Raw genomic sequence first — 16,930 nt, 5'->3', positions numbered from 1 at the left:
GGCTGGGTCAGCTCCCAGAATCTACCAACCTGGAAGAGTACATGTACAATGGTTGCCCCAAGTTTAAAGAGAACATCTCACCCTAAAAGGTTGGATGGACATCTCGGTATCAGCAGGAATGTGTGTTCTAAACTCATTGGTCCAATTTTCACCCTCTTTGACTTTAGTTTTGGCACTGTCTCTATCTGTTGGTGGCTCCTTTTACTCTCATGGGCCCCATTAAAATACACTCTTCTGGTGCTGATTTTAGCACAGATCCGGTGGCACCCATGTAAATCAGCGCTGGGTAAATTTGTTCTCCTATCTTCACCATAACCAAGGGTTTTTTATCTTTAGTAGTTTGATTGACAGGTATCAGCAGTGCCTCTGTTTCAATGCAGCCTAAGTCCCACCCATATTGCTCTTGGGCTTCTGCCTGATCTGGTTCAGAACTTTTTGGTTACAATGGAAATGTATCCCCTTTAAAATTGGGTGTTATTTGAATTTTATGTGCTTCTGTCCTTGTTTTGCAGCTTGGTACAGTGAAGTTGCTAATGGGCTAATCGTTATAATTTTGTATCTCATTTGTCTCAGACCATGAATAAGGTAAAGTCTTCTGTTCTTTCCTGAACATATTTTGCTTTGTATCTGCAAAGTTAGATTCAGGAAAAGCTTGCATTAGAAGAATTTCTTCTTTTGAATTAGGAATATGTAGCTGGTCATTGATCACATCCCAATTCTGTGAGTCCATGCCTATTTCTTGTGCATGACTCATAGACCATATGTCAGTAGCAGGAAACATAACACCACTTGCATTTTTTTTTTAAACCCTTGTACTTCGGTGTATTGTCTCATAGGTGGAAGATTGGTAAGGGTGGGCAATGGGGGTCAAGTGACTTGCCCAGGGTCACACAGCTGGGAAGTGGCTGAGGCCGGGTTTGAACCTAGAATCTCCTGTCTCTAGGCCTGACTCTCACTCCACTGAGCTACCCAGCTGCCCCCAATACCACTTGCATTTTGCATAGGAAACAAAGTTACTGCTTTAGATTTCTTCTCTGTTCCTATCTGTGCTACTGTGTTTCCCTCTCTGGCATTGCCAATTTCTAAATTGAATTCCTCTAAAAGCATGAACTCGGAGTTTATTCTAGAGCAGATTCCCAAAGTGGGTGCTACCACCCCCTGGTGGGCACTTCAGTGATCCAGGGAGGTGGTGATGGCCACAGTTGCATTTATGTTTCCTATTAATTGCTATTAAAAATTAAAAAAAATTAATTTCCAGGGGGATAAGTCATATTTTTTCTGGAAAAGGGGCAGTGGCCAAAAAAGTTTGGGAAACACTGCTCTAGAGGCAGCCTTCTCTGGAGTGACATAGGCTTGAAGATGTGACAGCTCATGATCTAAATCTCTTGCAAAGTTGATCGTGGTAGAAAGTCTTCAACTCCTGGATCCAACTTCAGAGTTTCTTTGTTTTTGCAACAGCTAGACATTTTACTTTCCCTTTCTGCTTTTCTAACTACCAAAGGAGAGAAGCTTGTGCTCATTTCTGAGAACTTTGTGCTTTCCTCAACCACGGTCTATAGGAGTTCACCTTCCTTACTGCCAATGTCTTTCTTTATGAGATCTTTATTAAAACACCCAGTTAAACTCAGTTCTTTTGTTGCTTTTCATTGCTTTACTACTGATTAATTCAAATGATCCACTGTCCTAATAGTCACTGATGTTTCATGTTGCAGCATGCTTGGAACTGTAATAAAAGGGAGGTGGCTATACAAATGGGAGGATTAAGAAGGATGGAATCAGGCCAGTCTTGAGGCTATAGAACTAGGATATGGGTGTGGAGGCAGCAGGGATCCTTCACCCATCTTGGCCGAGAAATGAGTGAAATACTCTCCCACTAATATACCTAAGCTCCTTTAACTTCAGGATTCTATAGCCCTGCCCTGAAAAGGAAGTAATTTCCTATTGGATAAATGATGGAGTCAAAGAGGAAGGAAATATGGCACTTCCTGATCCAAACTGTTAATGGTGCTGACTAGCTGTAGCCTTTAGAATGTCCAGAAAGCTCTCCTTACTTGGCCCTAGATGAAAGGTAGGCAATGACTACAAGTTCTTAGGTTTAAAAGATTGATGGATTTATTTGATCATGAAGTAATTAGGTGAAAGGGATTTGGTAAGAGGGTGAGGTAATCTAAGAACTTTAAAATAGCTAACCTCACTAAACTAGGTTTGAGATGCTGAAGGTCTTCTTGTGAAGCTAAGAATAAGAATGCCTAAGGAGAATTAAACTCTAATGTGCTTCTCTGCTGACCCAGGGCTGGTAGGCCCTAGGTCAGAATGGTGTTGTCTTGTTTGTTGATATATATTCATATTCTCTCTAAAGGATGGATAGATTTGCCAAATATGTTGCTAATAGTTGGCCTGCAGTGTTAGTTTTAAGTCTACCTGCCTAAGTAAGCTAAACCCATGTTCCACCTCCCTCCAACCCAGGTCCCAAACCCAAAAGGGTAGAAGAAAGAGTGACCAACTGAGGGGTCTGAGAGTTCTTTATATACCCTGCCTTCAAACTGTCAGGCTAGCACCAGCTCCTGTCTCATGCCAGGTTCTATATTCTAACTGGGAACCTGTCAGCTTGTCCCATAAAACATGGCTATATGATTTTACATACTACAGAAATGATGTATTCGATGATGGTAAAGGGTGAATACTAGTATTTGATGTTCTCAATAGTGTATCCTTTGCAATGTTATTATGATTGATCACTGCTAATTCCATTAAGTTTAAGTCAAGGTTTTGTGAAGGTGAAAGTACATTTCTATCAGTTTTTAAATCATTGCTTTCCATTCCATAGATTCTCTTCTCCATCTCAATGATATCATTTTTGATTTGCAATTCTTCAATCTTTTCCCTGTAATTATGTTTTGCTTCAGCAAGCCCATAACTTATTAATGCATTTCCCAGCTCCTCTTTTTTGATTTTTCCTGCCTTATTACTAACATGGTCCTTGTCTTTTGCTTCAATAGTCAATGCTGCTTCCTTGCTTCATAAGTTAGTGTGTGGCCTCTCTCCTTGGGCCATGTACTCTTCCAACTTAGACAAACTTGGAGAACTCCTGGAATTGGAGCAGTTATGGTCACAAAACTTTGATTTCACACTATTACTATATATATTGTTGTTGTTGTTGTTGAACCAGGAATTGTAATAGGTGTTCTTCCTGTTGTTACTATTATAGTTGTTGTCATTGTTAAAGTTGATTTGTGATTTGAAGCAACAATCCTGCACAATATGGCCCAATTTTTGACACAAAAACATCTTTTGATATTGTTGTTATCGTAGAATTGTGTGGTTGGCTCTTACTTCTCTGGTTTTGTGTCTGCAATGCCATATTTTTTATCTCCTCTATTTCTTTTGGCTTTTTGCTTCCTTGAGCTGCTTTCTCAATTCAGCAATGAAGGTGTCATTTTCTAGGTCATTGCTCTTTGATGGCTTGGGATCTTTGTCTTGGGATTCATGTACATAGGAGGCTGTCTTCCTGAGGTTTTTGATGGACAGGGATTCCTATCCTAAGCAATTCAATCAGAAGTACATCTGGATAAGAACTGCATTGCCCTTAATGCATTGTCACCTAATGTGTTGAATGTTATTTTTACTCATATCCTTAAAGCCTAAAATGGTCTCCCTAGCTTCCATGAGCCTATCAAGAAAGACACTTGGGTGTTCATTTTCCCCCTGCCTCAGTTTCTCAAAAGTGCCCCAGCAATTTGCGCAATGTACATGAATCCACAATGCTTCCACTAAATCTTCTCTACAATGCCTTAAGTAAGCCATGTTGGCATGGGATGAAAGCTCAATAGACAATAACTTGCTCTCCAGATGGCTCCATGTCACTGGAATTGCCTGATGAATCCTTAATTTTGTTCCCTTTACTTCTTTTAGATACTCATGAGATGAAGGAGTCTCCCCCTTTTGAAATTCCAACTGATATACCTGAGTCTCTCTGGGCCACATCATCTTCTGATTAATTAGCTGTTCCTGTCCAAATTAAAACAAAATCTAGCCCACTTCCTTCCATTCCTCAGTACCCTCACTTGAAGGAGGTAATTGAGGGCATTACCCCCATAATAAATTCACTAATTGACAAAGGCATCATAATTCCCTGTAAATATGAATATAATTCACCCATCTTGCCTGTTAAAAAGACAAAATTGGGGCCTGATGGCAAGCATCTCTATCAATTCGTCCAATATTTGAGGGCTGTGAATGATCATGTTATAAAGGGACACTGTAATTCCCAACATAAACACTATTATTTCTTCTATTCCTAGCACAACTACATACTTTACCATAGTAGACTTGTACTCAGCTTTCTTTTCTATACCAATACATGATGATTAAAGATATATCTTTGCTTTTTCTTGGAAAAGTTCCCAGGAGACTTGGGCTTGTTTGCCTTAAGGGATCATGGGCAGCCCTATGTTGTTTACACAATTCTTAACTGCTGATACTGATGCCATTAAATTTAAATACAGTCATTTAATTCAATATATGGATGATTTGTTCTTGGCTTCACCACATGCTACAGTATGCCAGGAGGATAGCAAGCATCTCCTTTTGGAGCTACATAAGAGAGGCCATAAGGACTCCAAAGACAAAGTTCATTGGTATCTCCCCAAAGTACAATATATAGGTTTCATTTTAAGTGCTGGGTCCTGTTTTATTTCTCCTAAGCATATTGAAAGTATCCAAGAATTAAGCACTCCTACCATTAAAAAGCAATTGAGGGCAATTCTTGGAGCAATGGGATTTTTTCAGTAGTGGATCCCTTGCTATGGGGAAATCACTAAGCCTCTAGTATCAATCACAAAAAACTCAGTCCCTGAACCATTTAAATTAGAAACTGAACACCTGATAGTTCTTTCAAATTTAAAACAGGCTATCCTGTCTGCCCCTGTTCTAGGCATCCCAAATTATGATAAGCAATTTACCTTATATGTCCATGAACAGAAAGGGGTAGTTTCATGTGTTCTAACTCAACTTTTGAGACCTGCTTAATGCCCGGTAGCCTATTATTCAGCTCGGTTGGACCCAGTAGCTTCAGGAGCACCACCATGCCTTAGAGCAGGGATCTGCAACCTTTTTGGCCGTGAGAGTCATAAATGCCACAAATAATCTGTTGGAGGCAGCTGGGTAGCTCAGTGGATTGAGAGCCATACAGTGCTCACAGTGCACGCTTCTGTAACAGAGCCTGAAAAAAAATTGACTTTATGGCTCCTGCAGAAAGAGCCATATCTGGCCCTCAAAAGAGCCAGATATGGCTCGAGAGCCATACATTACCACCCCCTGCCTTAGAGGATTAGCTGCCATGGCTTTATTAGTAACCCAAACTGCTAATCTAGTATTAAGATCCCCTCTGACCATAATATGCCCACAGGAGGTCCAGGAATTGTTATTAAGACATAAGACACAGGCATTTACCAATAAAAGGATTATGAGATACAAGATATTGAATAATGAACATATCACATTAAAACACTGTGGAGTTCTTAATCCTGCAACCTTGCTCCCTGATTTGCCAACTTCTGGAGAACCTTTACATGATTGTACATCTTTAGTATCCATTGCTGATAAAACTCACAATGATTTACTAGACACCCCTTTGGATAATTTGGGTTTAATAATATTTACAGATGGTTCTTCATTTATGAGGGATGATATGTGCTATACAGGTGTTGCATTAGTTACTGAATTTGCTACTTTATGGTCAGCTTCATTAGCCTCAAATGTAAGTGCACAAGGTGCAGAATTCACAGCTTTGAAACATACCTCTATCATTGCAAAGGATAAGAGAGTCATGATTTATATAGACTCCCATTATGCATTTGGTATACATCATACTATGAGCATGCTATAGCTTCAGAGGGGATTCTTAACATCAGCTGAAAAAATGTATTGCCAATGCAGGCCTTATTATTGACCTTCTTTCTGCCTTCCAGCACCCCAAACAATAGCTATCATTCACTGCTCTGCACACATACATGGCACTGACCTTGTCTCCAGGGGAAAAAACCAAGCAGATATCAGCCAAACTAGGAGCCTTGGAAGGACCTGAATTAATTTTGCCACTAACAATTACTGATGATTTGAATCTATCCCTTTCCTATAATTACAAGAAGTGGGGAAAATGAAGCAAAAATTTAAAGCAAAAGAGATTAATGGAGTATGGGTGTCATCTGAAGGAAAACCCCTGCTCCCTAGAAATTTTTATCAACAAATTTGTCACTCCATCCATAAACATAGTCATTTTAGCACTGAAGGCATTGTAGACTCTGTTAAAAGAGTATGGATAGCACCTGGAATAACTGCAATTGCCTCCAAAGTATGTACAGTTTGTTCTACCTGCCAGGCCTTTAAGCAGCATGCCTTTTGTGAAAAAGCCCTTGGTAGATGTCTTCTCACTTACAGACCATTTGAGCCTTTACAAATCGATTTTATCTCTATGACAAAAGCTGGACAGTATAAATTTGTCTGTTCATAGTCAATCAGCTGACCAGGTGGCCCGAAGTGTTTTCTACTGCTCAGGCCATAGTGGCTTTTGTTGCTAAAGTCCTTTTCAAAGAAAGTATTCCTCAATTTGGTGTTCCAGCATGTATTGATTCAGATAGAGGAACTCACTTTACTGATTCTATCTTATCGCAAATTTATTCATTTTTGAAGATAACTACTAAATTTCATACACCATATCATATCCAGAGCTCTGACCAACTTAAAAGAATGAATAAAAGACTTAAACTATGATTGGCAAAATTGGCAAAAAAAAAAAAATGGAGATCCATTTAAAATAGTCCAAAATTCTACCTTTACACCTATTTTATCTCAGAAACCGAACAAGAGATGATTTACTCATCTCACCATTTGAGATGCTATTTAGACATCCACCTATTAAGGCACAACCATTTACCCCTGCCTATACATCATTGTTAGGAGGAGATACAACCATTGCCACATATATCAGACAATTACAAATGAAATTGCAAAAACTCCACAACTCTGGAGCTGCTAATCAGGCAGGCCCCATAGACTTCTTGCTTCATGATTTAAATCCAGGTGATAGCGTGTACATAAAGAATTTCAAAAATACTGGGTTGACTGAAACTGCTTATGACGGTCTGTTACAAGTCCTATTGACTGCACTAATAGCCATTAAAATTGGGGAGAGGGACTCATGGATTCATTGTAGCCATGTAAAATGAGTAAGTTCTGTTGATAATGAGTAATTGCCTGTAATGATTGTATTTGACTTGATCATGATAAGATTTCCTTATTGCTGGATCTGTTTTATTGGAAATATTGGGATGCATGAACTATATTTCCCATGAGCCCACTGGTTTACTGTAGTTATGCAATGATGTAGACAGAGGAATAAAACTGAGGGGCTGGCGTTTCACTTTCTCTTTACTTCCTATCACAGCATAGTGAGAACTGGGAACAGTGGGACTTTAAACTGCCTAAGCTAGCATGGCACATGGCTTTATTTTCTAGTGGCTACTAATAAATTTTTAAAAACACATAATATTTTAAAAGGTATTTTATATATTCATTTCATTTTTAACATTAATGGCAACCACCTGGAGAAAGAATTCTCAATTTTTCAGATAGCCTAGGTAATATAAATTTTGCAAAGCCACATTTCTTCTGCTATGATTTTTCACCCTCCCCTCACCCCAAGAACTCTGAGAGAACTCCAACTTTTTCCAGAGCTGTTGGCCTTCTTCTGCCATTTTTGTGTTTTTGTTTTTTTTCTCTTTTTCCCATTTTCCCAGCCACCCAACTGCTTTCCTTTAAGTAGCTTTTCCAGGAGCTCTTGGCTGAAAGGGAAAAGCCACTTCTCTTGGTGATTCAAGCTGCTTATTGTTCCTGATCTTCTTGGCTGTTCATGATAGCCACTTCCACCTGCCTCTCCCAGGTGTAAGGGGGAAAAAGGAGTTTTTGGTTCAATATATTAAAAGGTGGTTGCTGGGGGAGAGCTCCCCAATTTAGGAATAACCTCAAGTTAAAACTGACTTTATGGAAGTTTATTTATAATTGAGAAGAGAGAGAGGAAATGAGGAAATAAGAATCTAACACAGTAGGTAAATTACTACTATCCTCTAATTAATCCAGGTAGATCTAATTAACCCTCAGCTGAGAGTCAGAGGGCCAGAGGCCTGGAGGTGAATGAAGCAAAGCTTCATAGAGTCTATTAAAAGAAGTTCCTTAAGAGAAGTTCAGAAAGATTTGGTCAGTCTTTAAACTCACCGAGGTTTTAGTATTCCAGCCAGCACTCCTCCACGGACCAGAAGAGCTCCTTCATCAGCTGCCCTCTTCACCAGCAGCCCCTCTCCAGCTGAAGACCTTCTCCTTTTAAAGGGGTCACTTGTGCATCACTTCCTGTGCCTCCCTCATACTTTGCATGTCCAATCACAATAGACACTTTTCATAGGACTGCCTAGGGGGCAGTCAGTTGACTCTGATTCATCACCCACTCTAGCACACATGGGTTATGAATTTCCCAGAATTGGAGGTGCTCTCACCTTTGGTGATTAAATCTAAAGATGGGCAGTGTATACAATCTAATTATCACACTGGAAACAGAGCTCCAGCTGCTGTTGCTGATGCTGCCTATCCCAGACAGTGCCTGGAGATAGAGCTGATCTCTGATCTTGGAAATTAACCCCCCCCCCTTTTCTTTTTGCTTGCTGCTTTCCTTTGAAGCCCGGATGTATTTCCTCTTAGACAATAATTAGTCTCCTAAAAGGGCTTTTACTTGAGGAGAGTTTCTAATTCTAACTCTCTATCCACGTGACAGAGATAGTTCATGGGCCCCAGCATTTTACCCCAAAGGGGAAGGGGAAAGAAGGTTACTCTTCAGAACAGGAAGTAAAATGGCAAGCATGGCCTGCCCTATGAAAGAGCAGTGTATTACCTATTTCAAACTGCTATATTTTTTCTTCCTACCATTCCTGGGTGCACTGGTCCTTGCTATTATCTGGCCTGAGAATCACGGGAGAGAATCATCCCCCTATCCTCCCTGACCATTTGGGTCTGTCTGGTCTCTGTACCTCATCCCAGTGGGGGGTCATCCATACTATGCTCAGTACAGAATTCTCCCTCACTATGATGATATTGAGAGTTCAGATAAAATGAACTTGAATGGATAGAGAAGGAACTTTAAAGAATAGAGGTGTATTTTAAGCCTTTTCAGACTCCATTGTTTTTTGAAAGTCTCTGTATCTTACTGTACTTTGCTAAATGTTTCCTTTACTATTTAATTTTGTTGTTTTAAGTTCATATGTTAATCTAATCAATATCTTTCTGTTACACTGAATCATTTTATAGTACTGTGTTTTTGGTTATTAGATAAATTCTGTTACATGATATTATTTGTACCTCCTCATGCTTGTACTAGAACAAATATCATTGTTGAAGTTTATAGTCAACTTACACAAACCCTTTATGAGATCCCATTTTGCCTTAACAGTTTTTAATTTTATTTTGACAATTGTAAACAACTTTGGAGAATTTAATGAGCTAAATAGCTCAATTGATTTTAAGAAATCTTTAGAAGAAAGTTTTAGAAATAAAGGTCCACTGGTAGTTGAAGAGATGAGCTATGACACTATTTTGTTTTATTTTATTTCTCCACTTCCACATTTGTAAAATGTAATGGATGAGAAATCTGAAGTGATTTTTACTATTTATTCCTCTTCTCCACGTGAAATGGGTGAGATATTTTGAAGACAGGTCTATAAACTGTTATAGTCCCGTACCAGAGGGAACGAGATGCCCAAGAGGCTTAGTTATTCTGTGATGGGTTATAATCTCATATGAGAGGTGTGAAGGATTTTCCCTGTGAAGGATTTTATATATGTGTACTCTTCAGCTTATTGTATTTTCCACCAGAAGGATCTAGACTTTTTGGTGACATTTTACACCCAAAAAGGTTTTTATTTTTTAATCAGCTTGTTGTTTTTTTTTTTCTAGGCTCTGTCCCATTTTGGATGGAGGTAGTAATAGATTTTGTTAAAAATATCTCAGCCAAGGTTGAAAGATTTGCTATATCTATTGAATTTGTAACAAGTATACATTTTTTAAATATCACACAGCAAATGGCTATATAAAAACTCATGTGAATCCTATATAGTAATGGGTTTCTTTGCTATTGTCATTAAATGTGCTATTGTAATATTGGGGAATTTTGGTACTTCTTTGAATGTGCATTATCTATTATATTACTGTTTTATAAATCGGTTATTTTTTTAAAATAATTTGCATTCACAGTAGTTTATGGCAAAGTTTAAAAGGAAATGGATCTCATTTATTGGGTGAGAAACCTTGTTCTGATTGTAAGATATATATTTTTAATTTTTAAAACATTCTTTATTATTCTTTTCCCTTGTATGTGCAATACAGTATTTGAATTTCTTTTTTCTCTCATTTTTGTACTTGAACACATTATCAATATTAATATTTTTTTGATTTTGCAGTAATATAAGTTTACTATAAATATATATTTGCTATAATATTAATGCATACTCCAAAACTTTACACTATGGAAACCTGCCATTTATTGATAAATGTTATGGGACTGTGATTAATGTTTCTGACTGATTCCAGGAGAAGGGAACAAAAGAGCCATTATACAGTGTCATAAAGCACAACATCAAGAAGACCAACCAATCCCAATGGGATTGATGAGAATCTGCACAGTGCCGAGGAGCACAAGATCAAAAAAAGACCAAATCAGTCAAGGCAGGATTGAGGAATTTCTATGGCAAAACTGAAGGACTTGAACCTAGTGTTTGGGGTTCTGGATTGTGGCTGTTTTGACATATGTTAGAGGACAGCTTTCCCTGAGCCACATCCTAGTCAAGTATCAAAGGTTGGCCATCATCCTGGCTCCCCCTATCCCTGAGAGTGAAGGCAAATCAGACCAGGGAATGATGCTTCCCTTTTACACAAAAATCTCTTCCTTTTTTCTCTCTTAGAGTACAGCAGCTTCCTGTAGTCTTGGCTGCCAATGGGTAAGTGTAATATTACTGCATTTTGTCCTATAGACTAGTGGGTTAGAAATTATTTCAATTTGGCCTTGATTCAAGGACCTAATATAAGTTTGTTTTTCCTTTACTTACATTTTTGCACATAAGTCTTTGACATTTTATATTTCATCCACAAGTTATTTTTTTCTTTTTTTCTTTGAATTTTTGGATGTTTTTGGATTTCTTTTGATAATTGACTCATACACCCCCAAAAGTCAGCCATGTATCATTAGCTAATCTGGGTGTTTGTCTCTATCCTCTTCAGGGGGAATGTGTTATTATTCTCCTCAAGGGGATATGTATTATAATTTATAAGATAAAGTTTAAATTCTTTTGAGAGTAATTTCAGGGTAAGAAATTTGCTACCTCCCCAAATCCAGAAAGTGAGCTGTTTGGAGAAAGCACCATGAAGATGCCTGCAGAGACCCTACACTGCATCAAGAAGATCCACAGTGAACTTTGGGGTGCAGTTGATTGAACAGTGGGGGGTTGAATGCATTTGTTTTGAATGTACACTCTTATGCTGAAGGGGACTGCCCCCTAATTGGCTTTTTGTCAATGCACCTAGCAATCATTGGATGATTGATTTTTTTTTCCTTTTTTTCCTTCTATCCCCAATTTATTATAATTTAAAACTTGGTTATATTTACAAGAGTCTTCAGGGAGATCAGATTCCCTTGGCTTTCAGGGGGGAATATGTTATTGGAAATATTGGAGTCCTTGAACTACATTTCTCATGAGCCCACTGGCTTCCTGTCATTACACAATGATAAAACACATTACACAGGGATAAAACTGAAAGACTGGAGTTTCACTTCCTCTTTACTTCCTATCACAGCTGGGATACAGAAACCTGGGAACAGCACTTTACCTCCGTGATTGTGAAAAATACACATTTATAATTTATAATATTTTTGTTTCTCTTCCTACATGTACCATATAGTATTTAATTTTTTCTCTCATTTTTGGTATTTGAAGCACATCACCAGTATTGAGAAGATTTTTTAAACTGTTTTGATTTTTGCAATATAATAAACTAAGATGTCCATTTGCCTAAGCATATAAAAGTTTACCCAGAAAGCTTTGAATTATGGTAATCTGCCACTAGTTACTTAAATATTATGAGACTTTTGCTCAATGAATAAGTCTGAATCAAGGAAAAATGGACCACAAAGGAACACAGAAGTTAACCTGTGAAGTGCCACATGAGCACAAAAGGTAAAAGAGACCAAACACATCTTATGGGGATTGATGGTAGCCTGTGCAAAGAGTGCAAGGACTTGATCATGTGTGACATCCAAGGTTGTGGCTGTTTAACACCTTGTACCACAAGCTATATCAAGTACATAACATTGATTGTTCTGGCTCCCTTATCCCAGAAAGCAAAGAAAAGGGTCAAACCAGGGAATCTATTTTCCATTTGTTTTGAGATCTAGTCTCTTTTTCTATTTTTTTTTTCATTATGTGGAGATTTGCTATTGTCCAGACTACTAAATTGGGCTAGTGAGTAATTGTTGTTGCAGGCTTTTATAACATGGATCGCTACAAAAACCTATTGTGATTTGTGAGTTTTTTTCTTTCTTCCTAGAATTTTTTCATGGTTTTAATATTCTATATTTCACTCAGAGGTTATTTTAAAAATTTCTTTGGATGCTTTGATATTTTTGATAATTTATTCATATCCCTTATGATTCAACCAAGTATCCCTGTGTGATTTCTGTGTATCACTGTATCCTCCCTGGGGGGGAATGTGTTATTATCCTCCTCACAGGGGACTATGTTATTGTTGTGAACTTTGATTTGAATTTGAGCCTAATTTGGGACAAGAGACTACCGCTCAGAATCCAGAAGGTGAACTTTTTGGAGAAGGCACCAAGAAGATACCTGCAGAGACCACACACTGCACCAGAAGATCCAGAGTGAACTTTGAGATATGGTGAATTTGAACTATGGGGATTCAAATGCATCTGTTTTGAATGTACACTCTTATGCCAAAAGGTGACTGCCCCCTAATTGTTTTTTTGTCAAAACACCTAATATTGGTTTTATTCTTTTTCTCTTTCATTTCACTTTATCCACAAAATTGTTGTAATTTCCCATTAGAAGATGCAACATTGTATTTATCTTTAGTTTAAAATCTTCAAAGTTTTAAGTTGATTATGTTTAAAATGATCCATTTGAAGAGACTGGTCTCCTGAAGGATCACAGGGAAGAATGTGTAATTAGAAAATCTTGAGCCTTTGGACTACATCTCCCAGGATCCTTTTTCTTTTGTTCATGTAGCATCCTTACATATTTGTATATAGTTATGTATTAGCCTAGCCTCTCTCTCTTTCCTCAAGTCCATGGATGGGTTAGTTCCCTCTTTGCTCTAGCTTTTTACTTTCCTTATACTTCAAGTTATTATTAATAAATTTTGTAAAATATAATACTTGGAGTATTTGGATATTAATTTTTAATCTTACAGATGTCACTTAATTTTAGGAGTTCCAATTTTGTGTTTTATTGGGAATTATTTATTTGTTTGTTTTCCTAGTTTTTTTAAATTTACACACCCAATTCATCGACCTGATCTTTTTCTATTTTATTATTGTAAGCAATTAAAGATATAATTTTTACCTCTAATTACTGCATCCTCTGTATCCTGTAAATGTTGCTATTGTCTTAACATTTTAAACAATTTAAAATGTGTTTTTATGATATGTTCTTTGACTCATTTATTCTTCAGATTATTTGATATCCAAATACTTTTTAATCTATCTTTTCATAGTCCTTTATTTAATGCAATTTTAATTGCACTATGATCTGAAAATGAAGCATTTCATTTTTCTGCTTTTCTACATTTGGTTGGGAGGTTTTTGTGCCCTAATACCTGGTCCATTTTTGTGAAGGAGGTATGAACTGCTGAGTAAAGGTAGATTCCTTTCTATTTCCATTTGACTTCACCCAAAAGTCTATTATATCTAACTTTTCTAAAATTCTATTCACCTTAACTTCTTCCTTATTTATTTTTTGGCTAGATTTATAGCATACTTCTAAGGAAAATTAAGAACTTCCACTTATATGATTTTGCTGTTTATTTCCTATTGAAATTCATGTAATTTATCTTTTAAAAATTTTTGATGCTATATGATTTGGTCTATATATATTTAGTGTTGATATCACTTCATTGTCTAGGTTACCTTTTAAAAAGATAAAATTTCGTTCCTTATTTCTTTTATTTTTTAAATATATGATGTAACAATATATTAGATATGATTTGTTTTACATATAATAAAAATAATAAAATATTATAATATGATTATCCAAAAGAAAGAAATTCTCACATTAGCTATGTCCAAAAATCTATGTCTCATTCTTTTTTCCCCTCCCATCCCTTTCTCCTCTCCCAGAAGGCAGTTAATATGATATAGCTTCCTTATTACTTTTAATTAGATCTATTTTTGCTTTGTCTGTGATCTTGATTGCTATCCTTGCTTTTTTTTTTTTTATCTTTGTGGAAGCATAAGAGATTCTGCTCCAGACCTTTAAAGGGTAAAGATAAACTCAGTGTGTTTCTGCTTCAGATGTATTTTTTGCAAACAGAATACTGATTTTTAATCCATTTTCTATCCACTTTCATTTTATGGGTAATATCTTGACATTTCATTGGGTCATTAGATTCCACTTGCCCAATTCTAATTCTTAGGAAATTATTTTCTTAGATGAGCTTAGGTATCTCTTTTTCCATTTGGTTAGTTTCTAGTTTTACTTTTAAAGGTCTTGTTTTCATCAGCAAACTGTTGTGCTTCCTTTTCCATTTTGTTGATTCTTTTTCCATGGTTTTTCTTCATTACTCTCCTTTCTTTTCTTACTTTTTCTTCTGACTCTGTTTTCTGAAATTATGAGACCCAAAATGTCTACATCTCTCACTTCACTTCCCCATCTTAGAGTCAGTAAGCAATTTGATCTGAATTATGCCTGCATTATTATGTAAACATACTTCTATATTGGTCATTGTAAGAGAATATTCATATAAAACCAACACCCCACTAACACCATGAATAAATTCACATGAAAGACAGTAAGATTTGATCTGCATCTGATTCTAACAGTTCTTTCTCTGGAGGTGAATAGCATTCTTTTTCATAAGTCCTTCAAAATTGTCCTGGATCATTATATTCCAGTGAATAGCTAAGTCTTTCACAGGTGATTATCATATGATATTACTGTTAGTATGTACAATGTCCTATTGATTCTGTTTATTCTGCTCTGCATCACTTTGTGCAGATATTTCCAGTTTTTCTGAAATCACCCAGTTCACCATTTCTCATATCACAATGGAATTTCATCAGCAAACATGTAGCTATTTTGACATTATTGTCCTTTTCTAAGTTCGTGCCTTGCTCTTCCCTATCACCATAATAATTGGTTAGAGACAGATTTTGTGGCTGTTGTTTTTAATTTTTCTAGATTTTTTGCAACCTCCCATTATTTATTAAATTTGATCTCTTTTGGACTGGAGAGTGCATTGTGTCAAACTTCTTGTGCTGAGGCTTGGGACTTTGCTGCTGGCTTGAACCAGGCTTTGTGGCCTAGATGCTCACTTACATTGATATGGGGAGTGGGGAGGTCTCATTGTTGGTTTGCATTGAGAAGCTTCCCTGTTGACTTACACAGGTGGGATGTATCACTATTGACTTGCATCATAAGGAGTCTTCTCTGTTGACTTGCACGGCTTCATTGTAGGTTTGCACTGGGTCTCAGGGCCTAGCTGCTGGTTTGTACCAGTACAGGGAGCCTTGCTGCCTGCTAGTATAGTAAAAGAACTGGCTGCTGGCTTACACTGGTGTGGGTCTTCACTGCTGGCTTCTGGTGGGGGGATTTTGTTGCTTGCTTTCACAATGTGGGGCCCTAATACTGTCCTATATTGGAGGTGGGGATCTCATTGTTGACTTATGCTGGTAGACAGGCTCACTGTTGGGTTACTCTGGTGGAAAGCCTTGCTGCTTGTTTTTACAGGATTGGAATATTGCTAATGGCCTATACTGGTGGAGGAACTTCAGCACTGGTCAGCTTCCAGTCTCACTACTGGTCCAAGAGGAAAGGTTAACTGATGATCATTTGCAAAGAGTGGGGCCTCACTAATGGTCTGCTTTAGGAGTGAGAGATCATTGCTGGGCAGCCCTAGGGGTAGAATCTTGCATTAGGTTGAGGACTTACTATTCTGGAGGCTGAGCTGAAGCCAACCCTTGCTCCAGCTGCCTGCTTAGACTTTGCTCCCTCTTTAAAAGAAATCTCTCCTGCTAATGTTCCAAGCTGTTATGGTCCAGAAACTGTCTTACTTCTTCAAAATTTGATAGAAGACTTTGTCTCAAGGTTGTATGGAAGGGAATTTAGGAGGCTGAGAGTTGTAACCTCACTCTACCTTCTTGGCACTGAAAGTTGCATCCTTCAGTTTTATGGATTTCTCTTAATTTATATGCTTTAAAAAGGTTTTGTAACAGATTTTTATTTAATCTTTCTTGATCTTTAGATTCTATCTTTTTCTTGTATTAACAGTAACTTCATTCTAGTTCCCATCTACATTCGTTGACCTTCTTCTTTTTCTGTTAAATAGACATTCATGAATAGTCATCCTCTGCTACCAGACATTAGGGATTGTTAGGATCTGACCTTGGTTCCTGACTAGAGTAAAGCCTGAGAGGAGAACACAGGTCAAAGGTACATTTTCAATCTTCTTCTTAGACAGAAGCTTTTCCCCCCATACTCTGATTTGTAGTACATGCCAATTTCATTCACTGCCTTTTAGTTCCTGTTCAATTTTTCTGTTCATCTAGACAGAATCCATGTCTACTCCTTTCTGAAGGATTTGGTATGAGTGGATTCAGGCTGAGTCA

The sequence above is a fragment of the Gracilinanus agilis genome, chromosome 3 (genome assembly GCF_016433145.1).
Source record: "Gracilinanus agilis isolate LMUSP501 chromosome 3, AgileGrace, whole genome shotgun sequence".
NCBI lineage: Eukaryota > Metazoa > Chordata > Mammalia > Didelphimorphia > Didelphidae > Gracilinanus > Gracilinanus agilis.
This window is presented reverse-complemented; position numbering follows the sequence as displayed.